At 39.1% G+C, this 16797-nt stretch overlaps 1 pseudogene; it reads left to right on the top strand.

Annotated features, from left to right (window-relative positions):
- The first annotated feature begins 3948 nt into the window (after positions 1–3948).
- On the top strand, positions 3949–4629 carry LOC133099628 (cleavage and polyadenylation specificity factor subunit 5-like; annotated as a pseudogene).
- The last annotated feature ends 12168 nt before the right edge of the window (positions 4630–16797 follow it).

Below are 16797 nucleotides of genomic sequence, written 5' to 3'. Positions count from 1 at the left end.
TCAAAAAGACACATGCACCCCAATGTTCACTGCAGCACTCTTTACAATAGCCAGAACGTGGAAGCAACCTAAACGTCCATCAACAGAGGAATGGATAAAGAAGTTGTGGTACATATATACAGTGGAATATTACTCAGCCATAAAAAGGAACGAAAATGGGTCATTTGTAGAGATGTGGATGGACCTAGAGTCTGTCATACAGAGTGAAGTAAGTCAGAAAGAGAAAAACAAATATCATATATTAATGCATATATGTAGAATCTAGATAAATGGTACAGATGAACCTGTTTGCAAGGCAGAAATAGAGACACAGACGTAGAGAACAAATGTATGGGCAGCAAGGGGGGAAAGCAAGGGTAGGGGGGATGAATTGGGAGATTGGGATTGACATATATACACTAATATGTATAAAATAGATAACTAATAAGAACCTGCTGTATAAAAAAAATAAATAAAATTCAAAAAAATAATTAAAAAAATTAAAAAAAGAAAAAGAGGTAGTATACCCCCTACACACCTAACACACACCATCAACTACTGGATTATTTCTAAACAAATTCCATATATCCTAATATTTTACCTGGAAATACTTCATTATGTATCTCTAAAAGATGACTTTTAAAAATATACTCAGTGCAATTAATATAGATAAAATAATTAACAATTTCTTTCTGTTGTAGAACATCTAGACAGCATTCAATTTCCCTACAAGCATCTCTTTATTGTTGATTTGTTTGAATAAAAATTCAAACAGGACCTGCCACTCTTTTTTTTCTTTTTATCTCTGTTCAATATATGTGTTGAAAAAAAATTGGGTTGTTTGTCCTGCAGATTTGCACACATTCTGGATTTGTTTAATTTGTTTTTCTGAAGCCTTCGTGTTGTTTACCCTATTTTTCTACAGTCTGTATTTTCTGTAAACTTGCAATTAGATCAAGAATCTTGATCAGGTTCAGGTTTAATTCTATAGCAAGAACATTTCACAATCGTGTTTGTGCACTTTCTACTGCATCACATTAGGAGGCAAGTAAAGTATGATTATCTCTCTTTTCTGATGGTCAAGATCCATCAGTGAGTCTAGTTATTGTCAGACTTTTCCTACCATTATAATGCTCCCCATCAGCTATTCACTTATTTGTTTCAGCAGCCGTTCATGACCTTTGCCTAAGTGCATTGAGTTACAAAATGGTGATTTTTTTTTCAGATTATTAGACTTTATCTTTTAGAGCAGTCTTGGGTGCAGCCTAAGAATTCTTAAGTAATGCCAATGATGCTGTTTTGGGGACCAAACTTTGAAAACCACTGCTCCAAACCAAAATCTGAGCCCAGGCTCAGCAGCACCATCTGGCCTTGAGGCAAGCTGGACCATCCACGACGTTTCCTTCCAAACCACGCTCCAGACTGGCACTGTCCAATAGATATATGACACAGGCCCAAAATGGTGATATTCTAAATCTATCATTCTTTCTGCATTCATTAGCTAGAAATCGTCTACAAAGTACTTATCCGTAATACCTCTTTGGTGAGATAGAGTTAGTACAGGAAAGGGAGAATAAATGCTATCTTTTCCTTTATTTACCGGTTTTCAGAACGATGAGTTGGTTACCAAAGATCTTTATATTTTTGATATCGTCATGAGTTCTTGGCTTTTATTACATTCGAAATGTTTCTATCCGCTGAAGTTATTATTCTTGGTCAGTGGGAGTCCCTTCAAGTTAGCTTCTGAGTCCTTTGGACATGATTCCACTAGTCTTTGAAAGCTTCCTTTCTTTCCAGTTCAATAAGATCTAGGCTTACCTTGTTCGTTTCCTTTCCTGGACTTGGAATCAACCATTTCTCCAAGGGCAATGTTTTCCTTCATTGGGAAATTATATTTAGAGATCATAACCTGGGTTCATCACTGTTTCCAGGGTTTCCAGCTTGGACATGAAATGCATGTGTGATCTGAAAAATATGTGTTTGTGTGTTATTTCCCCTAAGGAGAAAATTCATCATGAGTTTATATTGATATTTCCAATACATGTTTCAGATTACATGATTTTTACTTAATGTCTTTGTTTTCCTTTATTTGAAATTCTTCTCTCTTACAGTGAAAATCCTGGTTCCTAATGACATTAGGAACATTATGTCATTATGACATTAGTATGACTATTTAAATTATCAACCTATTGTTTATTTAATTGCATAACCATGTATATATGTGTGCATACATATAATTTCAGAAAAATATTAATATTATTATTAATAATGTTATTACTGAAAATTTTCTAACTTTTAGTGTCAATTCTACTTATTTTTATCTTTTTTTTTTTTTTTTTTTAAATATTTTGGCCACACCACGCAGCAGCAGGATCCTAGTTCCCAAACCAGGGATCGACCCGTGCCCCCTGCAGTGGAAGCACAGAGTCCTAACTACTGGACCACCAGGGAAGTCCCTACTTATTTTTATCTTTAGGATATATCACACAATGGACATATAATAAATTGCTGTGCTTTAAAGTTAGTTGCAATAATTTATTTCTGTATGGTTCAGCCATCAACTTAAAACACAATTTGTTTTTGTTCCATTTTGCTTGTGATTTTTAAGGAATTGCTTTTTACTTTAATTTTATGTCATATTTAAGAAAAACATTTAGGGAAGCGGACACAATGGCAGAGTAGGAATCCCTGTGTCAGAGATATCTGGGGAATTCCCTGGCAGACTAGTGGTTAGAACTCTGTGCTTGCACACTGCAGGGGTCACAGTTTCGATCCCTAGCCGGAGAACTAAGATCCCACAAAACAGGCAGTGAAGCCAAAAAAAAAAAAAGAGAGAGAGAGAGATCTGATGCATGAAGAAGTCAATTCTGAGAACATGTTCCCTGGAGAGATAACAGTAACATCCACTTGTTATTTCTCCCTCACAAGTGTTCTGGCCATAATGTCCCAAAGTCACAGTAGGTTGTAATAAAAGACATGCAACATCAACTACATTTAATGTAATAAGATAAAGTCACCTGTTATCCCAAACAATCTGCACCCAGGGGCTTTAGGATAACTCCAGGGTAATTTAACATTTGAAGCAAAAGATCCTTGTTCTACGGATCAGCCACCTCTGCTGCCCTCTGCTGGCTGACTGGGGCCAGCACAGTCTGAAGTATGTACTGCCTTGGAGACTGGTAACCTCAAGGAAAACTGCCTCACTCCTGGTAAAGGGTCTTTACAAGTCGTTCAGTAATACAGATATGAATTATCTGACATCCATGGAATGAATAGACAGATGGTGGGATCATTCATGAACTTGTTCAATCATTCATCACTTAGCAAAAACATTGTCGTATCTTCAGGTGTTCAGACCAAAACTCTTGGTGTCATTCTTAAATCTTTCTTTCACAACCCACATCTTCCCACTTCTTACCATATCCACTGATATTACCATGGTCCAAGCCAAAACCATATCTTTTCCGGAGTGCTACAATAGCCTCCTAATAGATCTCTGGCTATATGATAAACATAAGACAGCCAAAATAGTAATGTAAAAACATATTACATCATGTCATTACACTATTCAAAGCCTTCCAAGAGCTTACTCAAGAAGAAATAGAAAGGCAATATCGAGAGACTAGGGATGCCGGTTATAAGAATTTCAAGATTGTGGAACCTCTGGAACGACTCTATGTTAATTGTTTCTCTGATCTGATGTGGGCTTAGTAAAAAAAGAGGATTGTGGGGAGACTTCGTCCAGCTCTTTGTCTTGTGAAGCACCCCAGGAATATTTGAATATTTGCTTCCAAATGGCCTTCGCACTAAGTAGACTCTGTTTTAAATTTAACGGTACTGCTCCTCCGGCGCTTTCTTGTTCATGGCTGGCGGCGGCTGCTGAGTGGGACGCAGATCACCGCTGCCAGCGCTGGGAAAGTCTCCCTGCCTCTCCTTTTCCGCTCGCCGCTTGTGCCCGAGCTCGCCAGCATGTCCGCGGCGCCGCCCAGTCGCTAGCAGACCGGCTGGCCCCGCGGGGTCAACCAGCTCGACCACAAGTACATCCAGCGGACGGAGCCCCTCACCCTGGAGCGCACCACCAACCTGTACCCTCTTACCAACTACACTTTGGGAACAAAAGTGCGCCTCTATGAGAAGAACAGCTCCGTTGCAGCCAGATTTCCGCGCATGCGGGAGGAATTTGATAAAATTGGCATCAGGAGGACTGTAGAAGGGGTTTTGATTGTCCACGAGCACCGGCTACCCCATGTGTTACTGCTGCAGCTGGGGACAACTTTCTTTAAATTACCTGGTGTTGCGCTTAACCCAGGAGAAGATGAAGTTGAAGGACTAAAACGCTTAATGACAGAGATACAGGGTTGTCGAGATGGAGTCCTGCAAGGCAGGGTTATTGATGACTGCACTGGTGACTGGTGGAGAACGAATGCTGACCCTCCTCAGTATCCATATATACCTGCACATATTACAAAACCTAAGGAACGTAAGTTGGTTTTGGTCCAGCTTCAAGAGAAAGCCTTGTGTGCAGTCCCTAAAAATTACAAGCTGGTAGCTGCACCACTGTTTGAACTGTATGACAATGCACCGGGATATGGACCCGTCATTTCTAGTCTCCCCCAGCTTTTGAGCAGTTTCAGTTTTATATCCAACTGAATTCCTGCGCAGCAGAGAAGTAAGAGACGCCGTCTCTGTGAGCAGAGCTGTATACAGTGTAGAATAAACATGCTAGAAAAGTTTTTTTGGTTTATCTCTTCCCCAGTCCCTAAATTACCACCTACTTTCTATTGTTTGAATAGTAAAGTTAATATGAAAAACTCGATTGTGGTGTAAACAAATGTGATCATGTTTAATTTGCTTTTGGTTCTACTCATACTTTTTTGTACAACATTAAAGAAAGTGAACTGTTCCTATTTGTTACTTTTTGTTGTTTTGTTTTTTAATTTCACACTAAATTTGTAAAATTCTTACAGGCAAGGATTGCTTTTCCCCCACTAGTCAGGTGAATGTTAAGAGACAGCGGCAAGCTTAGGTCAATCAAGTTTGTGGGACCCTTGTTCCAATACCATTCTTGGGGGCCTACTCCAAGACCGTGTTATAGATCTTTGTGATGAGGAACTTCTGTTACTTTTGGGAACTAGATTTGCTTGAGTGAGTCCAAGGTGCGACTCCTGTACCGATTTTACACTCTTAATGAGTTGTATTACAGCAGCACTCCCAGTGTATTACTGACTAGTACATTTTATACCGGTATCACCAGACCTTACTTCACAAACAACAGATCCTAATTAAACATACGGGAAACTATTAAAATTGACTAGGCTGGGGAAAGTTTTGGGCATTGGTATAAAAAGAGACAGATCCAGCGCTCATTAGAGCCCCCCCCCCATAATGCACAAATTCCAACATTTGTGCTGTTGGAATTTATGTGTCTTAGTTATTCTTACGACCGTGGTGAAATGGTGATCTGTGAAGGTGAAAGAAGTTTCTAAAAGTGGGTCTGTTAGGTTTTGAACTCTTGGATTGTAAAGTTAGTTATTTCAATTAACGTGAAGTTACAGTGAAAGAGATGAAAATTTGGTTTTAACAAGTGACACAAAGCCTTTTCAAAAATATTTTGGAATGATCTGAATCAGAATTAGATTTTGTCAGCCTAAGAGAAAAATACCAAATTTAAAAATCTTTTCAAAATACTGCTAAATTAGGATCCAATTTGAGGGAATTAAAAAAAAATAAATCTTAAGGCAAAAGAGTTTGCTGGTCGTGTTATTGCTTAATGGTATGTTGTGTATGCCTTATTACAAATGACTGACTGTAGGTTTAATGTAAAAGAAATCTTATAAGATGCAGCTACTTAAAGAGATTGATACAGTTATGTTTTTAATAGATAGAAATGAACTTTTGATTAGTTGTACATCTTTATGGTACTGATCACAGGGCTGTTCTCCTGAATATTGGGTGATGTGAAAGATACATCATACATTCTTCCCTATTTAGACTTGAGAAAATCAGACCAAGAGCAGTTGAGGAATTATATTTATAAGCATTGAAGTTTATTTAGTTGAGGTCCTGTCCAATCTTCACACGATTACGTATCTAATAGTGACTATAGCTGTGCCCATGCTTACTAGTAGGTGAGCACCGGTCTCCAGGACCAAAAATGACCAGGGATCTGCTTTGAAAAAGCCCCTAGTTCTATGGATAGTTCTCCTTCAAGTGTAACAGTCCTGCCCTTCTGGTTTACATTCACTTTTTTCTAACTTAACTGTAATTTTACTGGTGAGCTCACTGATGAGTCCTACAAGATTGGGGAAGGCAGAGATGGAGATGGCTCCATCCAGCCCACCTTCCATGATTGTTTCTGGCATCCAAGGGAAAAGCTGCAGTGATCACTTTCAGGTGTGTTTGTTAGCTCCTGCCATTTGGGGAGAGTGAGGAGAGGCGGACTTTTTCTTGGTGTGATTTATAAAGTGCTGTCAGTAAGGAGTGTTTGGGTTGAAGAGTCATCTGATTCGAGGCCACTCGTGTCCTTTTGTAACGTAAGCTTGGACCTAGAAATTCTTTCTCCAGCATTACTTCCCAATTGTATAAGTGCTTCAGTCAGTCATCCATACCCTGGGGCTTAAGTGAGAAAAACAGTAAGTTGGCTGAGTTAGTAACCTTGGAATATAATAGATCTGGTTTTGAGTGTAAAATTCATAACACAAACACAAATTTTTAAAACTTGTTTTTGAACTGGTTAGTTATAGTTGTATCCCAATGCTCTCTTGTTAGGTTTCCTGATGAAAATAGAACTAGGGAAGTTCAAATTTGATGTATTCCATTAAAAAGAGGGTACAAGGGTACAGTTTAACACTTTTGTTAGGTAAGTTCTTATCACACATCTTCAAGAACCAACAGTCTTAAAATGGGAATTCCAATTCTCTACATAATAAATACTGACTAGTTTTTAAATGAGCTCTTGATTAACTTATATTTTTGAATGCCTTCTATGTTCCAGGTTTGTTTGTAAATGAAAGCCCTCTTTTGTATTGTATAATTACAAAATATGCCGTGGTCTTTTCTCTGAGTAATCTAAGTCGTGAATATTCTATATAAAACTACTAAATGGCATTGGAAAATATTCAGTAGGTTGAGGGGAAAAACTAAACAGTTTTACTCAAATGTTTTAAATCATATTTAGGATTGACATCCCTTTGAAGAAAAGTGAAATCTGTATTTTTTTTCTGTGTGATGAAGACTTGTGATTTTTCAAAAGTAGATAATACTTAAAATAGCATTATGATAATCCTGTGTATGAATTCGTACTTTTAACAGTAGTTAAAAGACTTTTTACTTTTTATCATTGTCTTCCCTTGTAATTAACATTGTATGGTTCAGTTATTATTTTTTATATTTAAGGGTTCTGTTAAGTTAGCCTTTTATTTGGATAAAACATACGCAAACTAGCCAGTCTGTTTTCTTACATGGTTAGTTAGAAGTGAGAGGTAGAGGTCCTCCAAATTCAGCTGGCCAGCAGGCAATCAGTTTAAAATTCCCTTTCTTAAATGGTGCAACTCTTACACTCTCAGGTTTTTAATGACTTCATTTTTTGAGATGAAATTCTTGGAGTACATTTTCCATGTTGGAGTTCCTCAAACTTGACGTTTTCACTAGTTCATAGAGTTTGGAACAGTATGTGCCCATCACTAAGACTGCTTCAGAGAGTGCAAATTTTTCTATGTCCCATTGTCAGAGAGGGCTTGGTGGGTTTTGACTGTAATACAAGTCAGCTTATATAAGCATAAGGTTTGATTTCCTATAATTATTCCACATGTTTTACATTACTCATTATTTGGGTTCAACTGGACTCATTTGAAGCAATTTGCCTTTGCTAAATATGTAATGAGAAGCATAATACTGTAATTTGACTTGAGCCATAAAACACATTTTAATATTAGCTTATATTTATCTAGCTTGCTTTTGTGAAAAAACTGACTAAAACCTAAGTAAGTCTAGATTAAGCCAGTTTAGATGTAGTTTGAATTTTAGTGATGGATTGTATCGTAAGACTAGAGCTAAATGGGGAAAATGTATTACGGTCTGTTAAGGGAAAGATCAGTGCATTTAAAAACTTAGACTTTGGTTGCTGTGTTCACATCATAGTGTACAAGCATTTATAGTTTGGCTTTGAGAATTTCTCTGGCATTAAGTTTATAGAAAAATGTATAAAAGAAACTGAAGTTTTGGTTATATTTGTAAAGTAAAAGTGTAATTAAAATGGAAATAAAAATTTAATTGTACTATACTCCCCCCACTCTGTGAGGGGTGGTCGTGCCGTGCTGCTTATGGGATCTTAATTCCCCCACCAGGGATTGAACCTGGACCCCCAGGCTCTCACTTGGCACAGTGAGAGCGCCAAGTCCTAACCACTGAACTGCCAAGGAATTCCCTCTACTCCCCCAATCTTTACACTCTGAGAGTTTTGATTTTAAGGAGCCCTCTGCTTTCTCCTGGAACCATGTGTGGCAATCTGTCCCATCTTTCTGTCACTCTAGCAAGTACCGTGTCACCACAGGTAACTTGGACACAAAGCCTAGAGACATTTCACCCTCAGGAATCGCCTCTCTATGCTCTACCTTGGCTTAGCTGAAATAGGCCAGATAAAAAGAACTAATATTTATGGTTACCTATTTAATCACTCTGTGTCTGATGTAAACACTGCCTGGATTTACTGTTTTAATCCTCACAAGGCTCCATGGCCTATTATTATTCCCATATCATAGATTGGGAAACTGAGACACAGAGAGAGTATGCAAATTGTCCAAGGCCCACAGCTTGTAGGAGGTAAAGCACAAATCTCAGGCGAGGCAGTCTGGCTACAGAGCCTGTGCACTTACCCACCACACTTAACTGCTCCAGGGTCATGAAACTAGGACACATAAGCAGCTGCATTTGAACTGAAACTGGAAACCAAAAATTGAATCTTTATACACCTAGTTGTTTCCCATGTATGAGGCCCCCTATATTTGGTACACACAGAGTACCACAAATTGGGTGGCTTAAAACAATAGAAATTTATTGTCTCCCAGCTCTGGAGTCTAAGAGTCCAAAATCAAGGTGTGAGCAGGGTCATGCTCTCTCTGAAACGTTTAGGGGAGAAGCCTTCCTTGCCTCTTCTGTTACCGAGTCCAGGCTTGCTCTGCTCACCTCATGCCAGGCCAATAAATCAGGAGATGAGGTGTTGAAGCAAGGAATACAACTTTATTTGGAAAGCAGACCGAGAGGATGGCAGACTAATGTCTCAAAACTACCATCTTATTGGGGTTTGGATGCCAGTTTCCTTTATAGCACAGAGAGGGGGAGGAGATAAGGAAGTAAAGTAAAAAGGCCATAAATTTTGCAAATATCCCCTGGAATGGCCAGTCTCAGGGAAGGGATGTGTTAATTTCTTCTTTCTTGCAGCCATCCACAGGTGGACAGGGTCTGGGTGCTTCCCTGAACAAAGGCACTTTGGTTTAACATTCAGGCAGAGGGGCAGGGTTCCCTGAGGCAGACCATTGTGTATAGACAGTATCCTTTTAATGAACAAAAGCAGCGGAAAGCAATCTTGAGAAAGAAAAACGGAGTTGGAGGAATCAGTCTCCCCAACTTCAAACTATACCACAAAGCTACAGTAATCAAGACAGTATGGTACTGGCACAAAAACATAAATATAGATCAATGGTACAGGATAGAATGCCCAGAGATAAACCCACGCACATATGGGCACCTAATTTACGACAAAGGAGGCAAGAACATACAATGGAGAAAAGACAGCCTCTTCAATTAGTGGTGCTGGGATATTGGTGGGAATATAAATTGATACAGCCACTATGGAGAACAGTATGGAGGTTCCTTAAAAAACTACAAATAGAACTACCATACGACCCAGCAATCCCACTACTGGGCATATACCCTGAGAAAACCATAATTCAAAAAGAGTCATGTACCAAAATGTTCATTGCAGCTCTATTTACAATAGCCAGGATATGGAAGCAACCTAAGTGTCCATCATCGGATGAATGGATAAAGAAGATGTGGCACATATATACAATGGAATATTACTCTGCCATAAAAAGAAATGAAATGGAGGTATTTGTAATGAGGTGGATGGAGTTAGAGTCTGTCATACAGAGTGAAGTAAGTCAGAAAGAGAAAAACAAATACAGTATGCTAACACATATATATGGAATCTAAGGGAAAAAAAAGAAAAAAGGTCATGAAGAACCTAGTGGCAAGACGAAAATAAAGACACAGACCTACTAGAGAATGGACTTGAGGATATGGGGAGGGGGAAGGGTAAGCTGGGACAAAGTTAGAGAGTGGCATGGACATATATACACTATGAAATGTAAAATAGATAGCTAGTGGGAAGCAACCACATAGCACAGGGAGATCAGCTCGGTGCTTTGTGACCACCTGGAGGGGTGGGATGGGGAGGGTGGGAGGGAGGGAGACGCAAGAGGGAAGAGATATGGGAACATATGTATATGTATAACTGATTCACTTTGTTATAAAGCAGAAACTAACACACCATTGTAAAGCAATTATACTCCAATAAAGATGTTAAAAAAAAATAGCTGAAGACTAATGAATTTGTATCTAAAAAATTATTCTCTGACAAAGTATTAAAGAAATAATGTAACAACTCAAAAAAAAAATTAAGAATGACACAAGAGCTTTTGGTGTATAGCGGACTTTCTGATATTTGAGGTAGCAAAGCAAACATCAAGTGGTTGACCAAGAGCCATCCCTTATCTAAGTTTTTAACAACCTGAGTACCTGTCCATTTCACCCATCAGGATTCCTCTTTCCCATCTCATCTCTCTTCCACACTTTCACCCTTCTGGATCACCTAGTAGAACTCCAAGTCCTTCTCTCTCTATTGTGCAGAGGAAGTTGGCTCTTGTGTGTCACTAACTCAAGTTAAGTCTCATCATTTTGCCTTTCCAGCAGCTATTAGGATACACAGCTTAAAAAAAAAAAGAAAAAAAGAAAAGAAAAAAGAAAAGGATTTGCAGAGACATTGCAATTTCTCCTAAAAATTTCTCCTCCTTAGATAGCAATTGTAGTTTAAGAGGGAAATTTTTCCATCGGTTACACTTTTTTTTAATGTTCACATTTATTTCAAATGAAAAAAAACTATTGCGGTACAGTTGATCTACAATATTGTATTAGTTTCAGGTGTACAACATAGTGATCCAAATTTTTTACAGATTATACTCCATTTAAAGTTGTTACAAAAGAAGAGCTACATTCCCTTTGCTGTACGATATATCCTCGCAGCTTATTTATTTTATACACAGTAGTTTGTACCTCTTCATCCCCTACCTCTATTTTGCCCCTTCCCCCTTTCCCTCTCCCCACTGGTAACCACCAGTCTGTTCTCTATATCCGGGAGTCTACTTCCGTTTTGTAATATCAGTTCCTTTGTTTTATTTTTCAGGTTCCACATATAAGTGATATCATACAGTATTTGTCTTTATCTGACTTACTTCACGAAGCATAATACACTCCAGGTACATCCATGTTGTTGTAAATGGCAAAATTTCATTCTTTTTATGGCTGAATATTATTCTACACCTGTTACACTTTTATTAAAGTTGTTGCCCTTATCTCATGTCACTACTACACCATGAGCTCCTTGAGGTCAGCAAGCTGTGTCCTGTCCCTGTGGGTCTTCCTTCCTTTCCTGCAGCCCCACACCACCTGAAACCTAGCACACTCAGCAGAAACGTGCAAAGAGAAGGTGCTTAGTAACAAGTGACGGGGTGGTGGAGAGGAAGGAGGCTCATCCTCCAAAGCTCTCTGATACGTCTGTTGATTGAGGCACATGTGGCGATTCAAGAAATAATTGGTTCAGATGCTAACATCTAAAAAAAAAAAAAAAGGTCATTTTGATACATAATCACATTCACATTTCTCTTGAAATCTCAGATCTGGCCAAACGAAACCTTCTGCCCACAAGGCAACAATCAGCCAGAGCTCAATAAGTTGCTGTCCCCTTGGGTGGGTCACATACTCTCCCGAATGCCATTGAGTGAAAGCCAGCCCGCCATACCCGCATCACTATTTACATCAGCTGTTTGCCACCAGGAGGAGTGTGAATTTCCTCCACTCCTGTCCTGGAGGAAAATCTGACATGAGTCCAGTTGAAGTCTTCTAAATTTACCTGCCTTCTTTTTTTTTTTTTTAATTTTCTGCCCCTGTCAGGTTTTCTCCTGGTCATGACATTTTTGCAATACATTATGTATTACTGTTTTATTATTTGCTCACTAGACAAGGTCAGTTTGCCCTTTCAGTTGCTCTTCTTTTGGATATCAGCCTAAAACAGAGCAAAGGGCAATTTTAGGTAAGCAAAAAAAAAAAAAAAGAGTTTATTTGGGAATAGCAGAGGAATTGCATTTCAGGACAAGCAAACTATGGTTAAAACATAGACAAGTCCAGAGAATAAAAGAGGAGAGCATTCTTTTATAGAGGAAAGGAGAAAGTTGGGAGGGGTTGTTCTAAACAAAAATTCATTGGAGGAAAATGAGAGTTCGAAGTGGCGGAGGATCTTATTGGTTGCAGACCAGGGGAGCCTGCTGTTGCTGGGTAAGAGGAAATCTTCCTTCTCCCTGCTGAACTATGCAAGCTGCAATGAGTAGCATGTGCATGAAAGCCCTCCCTTCACGGCTTCCCAACTCCAATTTTGAGTTTCCCTTAACATATTCTCACACTAATGACATGCCAGGTCAACTACAATGACAGCATAATGACTGCATTTCCTATCTGGAGCAATTAGCCCTAACCCAGATCTACTGAGTTTGTGGTTCAATTTTCAATGCACATTTTTCCAAGAGAACAGGTTGCACAAATTAGGTCTTGGCAGTAAAGCATCATTTATTTATTCTGAGTCAGTGTTAAACAAGGCTCAGCTCACCAGATTCTGCAGACTAAATGTGCACCAACGAAATGCCTTTTACCTGGAAAATAACTACAAAGGGTGGAAAGCTGGACACATAATGCCTTATGCAATTTACCCAAATCATACTTGGCCAAAAGAAAAGGGAGTCTTCATGTGTGGTAACCTGCGATTTTCAGGAGAAGTGGAGCAGGGGAGGTGTGGATACAATCTCTACAGAGGCTGTGATGCTGTGAATCTTTGCATAGGTCAGACTCATGGTGTTGCAATCATAATTTAGAAACATGCAAAACTTACACTTAGTCCCTCATCTCCTCCTCCTCTCTTTATGCTTCTCTCTCAAGGATCTCAGGATCCTTATGTTGCCCCATCTGCTAAGCGTGTGCAAAGTTACAAATTCCTCCCCGAAACAGTCACATTCTCTCGGAATAGCTTATTTGGGGATTATGAAGGGGAACATGGTAAAAAGAAGATCCTATCCTTTCAAATGCATGAGTAGTTAGTGGAAATAAGGGTAGTGAAATTACCAACGGAAGTGGAAAACTTCACCAGTGGAATCCTCCTTACCAATTTGGAGACCATCTTAATGGTCCCAGAGAACTCAGTGAGGTTGCTGGAGCCCTGGACCATTACACAGGATGATTTTGAGTCTCCCTTCTCCCAGCTCTTCTCGTTTCCTTAGTGTTTCTTGGTCCTTTATCTAGATTAATGTTTCAGCCAAAATGCTTGCCTTAGATGGTATCCAGATGCTGAGAACATTGGAGAAATCCCTGAGGGGAAAAAAACCCCTGAGTTCATGAAGGTAAAGATGGGAGCTGCTTCTATGGGGGAGTATGAAGCTCAACCTCTACTGTGATACAGTCTATGGGGGCCAGCATCCCATGACTCATGCATGCCCTTTCACCTTAACCTCATAATATTCCTGGAAGGAGACACCAATATTCAAAGATTATAAATAGGGGAGCTGAGGCCTGGAACGGATGAGCAAAGACTAGCAAATAGTAGAGCTGAGGTTTGCCTGACTCACATTTATCTGACTCTGAAACACTCCAGTCTTTCCCAGATAAGATTTCATGGCAGAGGTGATTTTTACAGGTTATCTCCTCAAATCAAACAAGTGTGCAAACTTACGTCCAAAGTTAGCTTTGATTATTCTCTCAGACATTAGGGAGGATATGCTGACATGGTATTTATTTGAATAGTGTGACAAATCATATCCCAGAATTTTCCAAGCAACATACATATGGACATCAGCTACAGTCAGTATTCTGTGGACTAAGGGGGACACTAGTGGAGACTTCAGAATCATTGGTGCTCATTTGCTCCTCATTCAATGCCTACTAATAGCCAGGTTCTGTGCCAAGCACAAAGGAGGTAGGTGGAGATAAGACACAGATAGGTTGTACCCTCCAGAGTCCCCTAGTCAGAGGGGACAGGGAGGGGCTTCCCTGGTGGTGGTGGCTAAGAAGCCACCTGCCAATGTGGGGGACACGGGTTCGAGCCCTGGTCCAGGAAGATCCGACATGCCGCAGAGCAACTAAGCCTGTGGGCCACAACAACTGAGCCTGCACTCTAGAGCACGCGAGCCACAACTACTGAGCCCACCGGCCTAGAGCCCATGCTCCGCAACAAGAGAAGCCTGTGCACCGCATCGAAGAGAAGCCCCCGCTCGCTGCAACTAGAGAAAGCCCGCGTGCAGCAACAAAGACCCAACACAGCCAAAAATAAATAAATAAATAAATTAATTAATTAATTTAAAAATAAAAAAGAAGGGGACAGGGATAATAAGGAAGTAACAACACTTGTCCATCAACAGATGCATGAATAAAGAAGATGTGGGATGTATATACAATAAAATACTACTCAGCCATAAGAAAGAATGAAATATTGCCATTTGCAATGGCCAGACTTGGAGGGCATTATGCTAAGTGAAATAAGTCAGACAGAGAAAGACAAATACTGTATGATACCACTTATACATGAAATCTAAAAATACAACAAACTAGTGAATATAACAAAAAGGAAACATACTCACAGATACGGAGAACAAACTAGTGGTTACCTACCACTGGGGAAAGGAAGTGGGGAGGGGCAAAACAGGTGAAAGGAATTAAGAGGTACAAACTATTATGTATAAAATAAGCTACAAGGATATATTGTACAATGCAGGGAGTATAGCCAATGTATTATAACAACTATAAATGGCATATAACCGTTAAAAATTGTGAATCACTATGTTATACACCAGTAACTTATATAATATTGTACATCAACTATATCTCAGTATAAAAAGAAAAAGGAAATAACTATATAATTGTAACAAGAGCAAGGGAGTACACATAAAGGTGGCTAGGAGAACGTACAAGTGGCTCCTAATCTCCTCCAGCAGCTGGAGATCAGCACATCCTTTCCTGGGAAAGTTATTTTAAGCTGTCACCTGCAAGAGAAGTAGGGATTGCCTTTTAATTGGAGTGTTTAATATATTTACATATATTATAATTTAATAATTATATGTTAATTTAATAATTTAATTTGTATATATTATATATAATTCAGTAATTATATTAATTATTAAATTAATTTAATATATTAATATTAATATATTTAATATTTTTATATTTAATATAGTTACATGTCAGCATTCAAAATAAACAGAAATCAATGAAGGTATCAAACTTGAAGTCCCAGTGAGGTAGATTATTAAATAATGTTAGAATTCACAAATTTATAGTAGATGAGAAGGACATTCCAAGGAATGTGAAGCTTTCAGGTAAAATTACATCTGTATCTATACACATTTATCTATTTATCTGATTTATGATTTCTTTTAGACTTGTGCCCAAGATTCCTGAGGGAGCAAGGTGGGGAGACGGGGTGAGAGTGAAAAGTAAGGGAGTTGGCAGCAGAGACTCTCATGCTGCTATTAGTTTTCAAAATATCTGATCCTCACAAAATCCATGTGAGGTAGACAGGTGAGGTGATATCGTCCATCCCTACTGTACATATGTGGAAACTGAGAATCAGGGAAGTGAGGCAGCTCCTCCAAGATCACACAGCTACTGGGTGGCAGAACTAAGACTTTAAGTCACTCTTTGGGGATCCAAAGTTCACTCTTCTTTCAACACAGTGGCTTATCCTGAGAATCTTGCTTCTCTTTCCTTCTCCTTTAGGTTTACAATCCAACTTGGATGAGGTTATAAGAAATGTTGCCCTCACCAAATCAGTTAAGGGCAAGCATGCAGACCATCTTATTTATGTGACTGCTGAGATACTGCAGGAACTGTCTTCCTCTCTACTATATTCAAAGAATTCACCTCCCAGAACTTCCAAACCCAAGGAATCATGAGGTGGATAATGAACATATGCAGCCTTTTCTTTACAGTTTAGGTGACTGTCCAATCTGGTTAGCAAAATAGAACATTTCTGTAAAGTACATTCTGGTTTCCTACTGATTTGTACTTTAAAAAAATGAAAAATTTCCTAGGGGACGTGCAGTCCCAAGACTTATTGGGTGTTATATTCCTGGAAGAGCTTTGATACTTTAAAATTTCACAGGCATTATTTTTCAGATGATGAAAGCAAAGGTTCTGGAGGAGATGGTATCTAAGCTGAGAAAAGAGGGGACATTTAAGAGTTGACCAGATCAAAAGGGGATGAAGAGTATTCCAAAAGAAGGAATCATATTTTTCACTTATTCATCCATTCAAGCAGTATTTATTGAGCACTTACTATGTGCTCAGATGCTGGGGAAACAGTACTGAACAAGACAGGCAAAGGCTGCCTTGTTCAGTAGACTATGTCACAATAATGCAGCTGCATTACAGGGAGGAGAGCTGTATACTACTTTGGTCCCTAAGTCTAAGTGGTGTTAGGAAAGACTTGAAGGATGAGTGGAAGCA

Source organism: Eubalaena glacialis, chromosome 10 (assembly GCF_028564815.1).
Source record: "Eubalaena glacialis isolate mEubGla1 chromosome 10, mEubGla1.1.hap2.+ XY, whole genome shotgun sequence".
Lineage (NCBI taxonomy): Eukaryota > Metazoa > Chordata > Mammalia > Artiodactyla > Balaenidae > Eubalaena > Eubalaena glacialis.
This window is presented reverse-complemented; position numbering and strand designations above follow the sequence as displayed.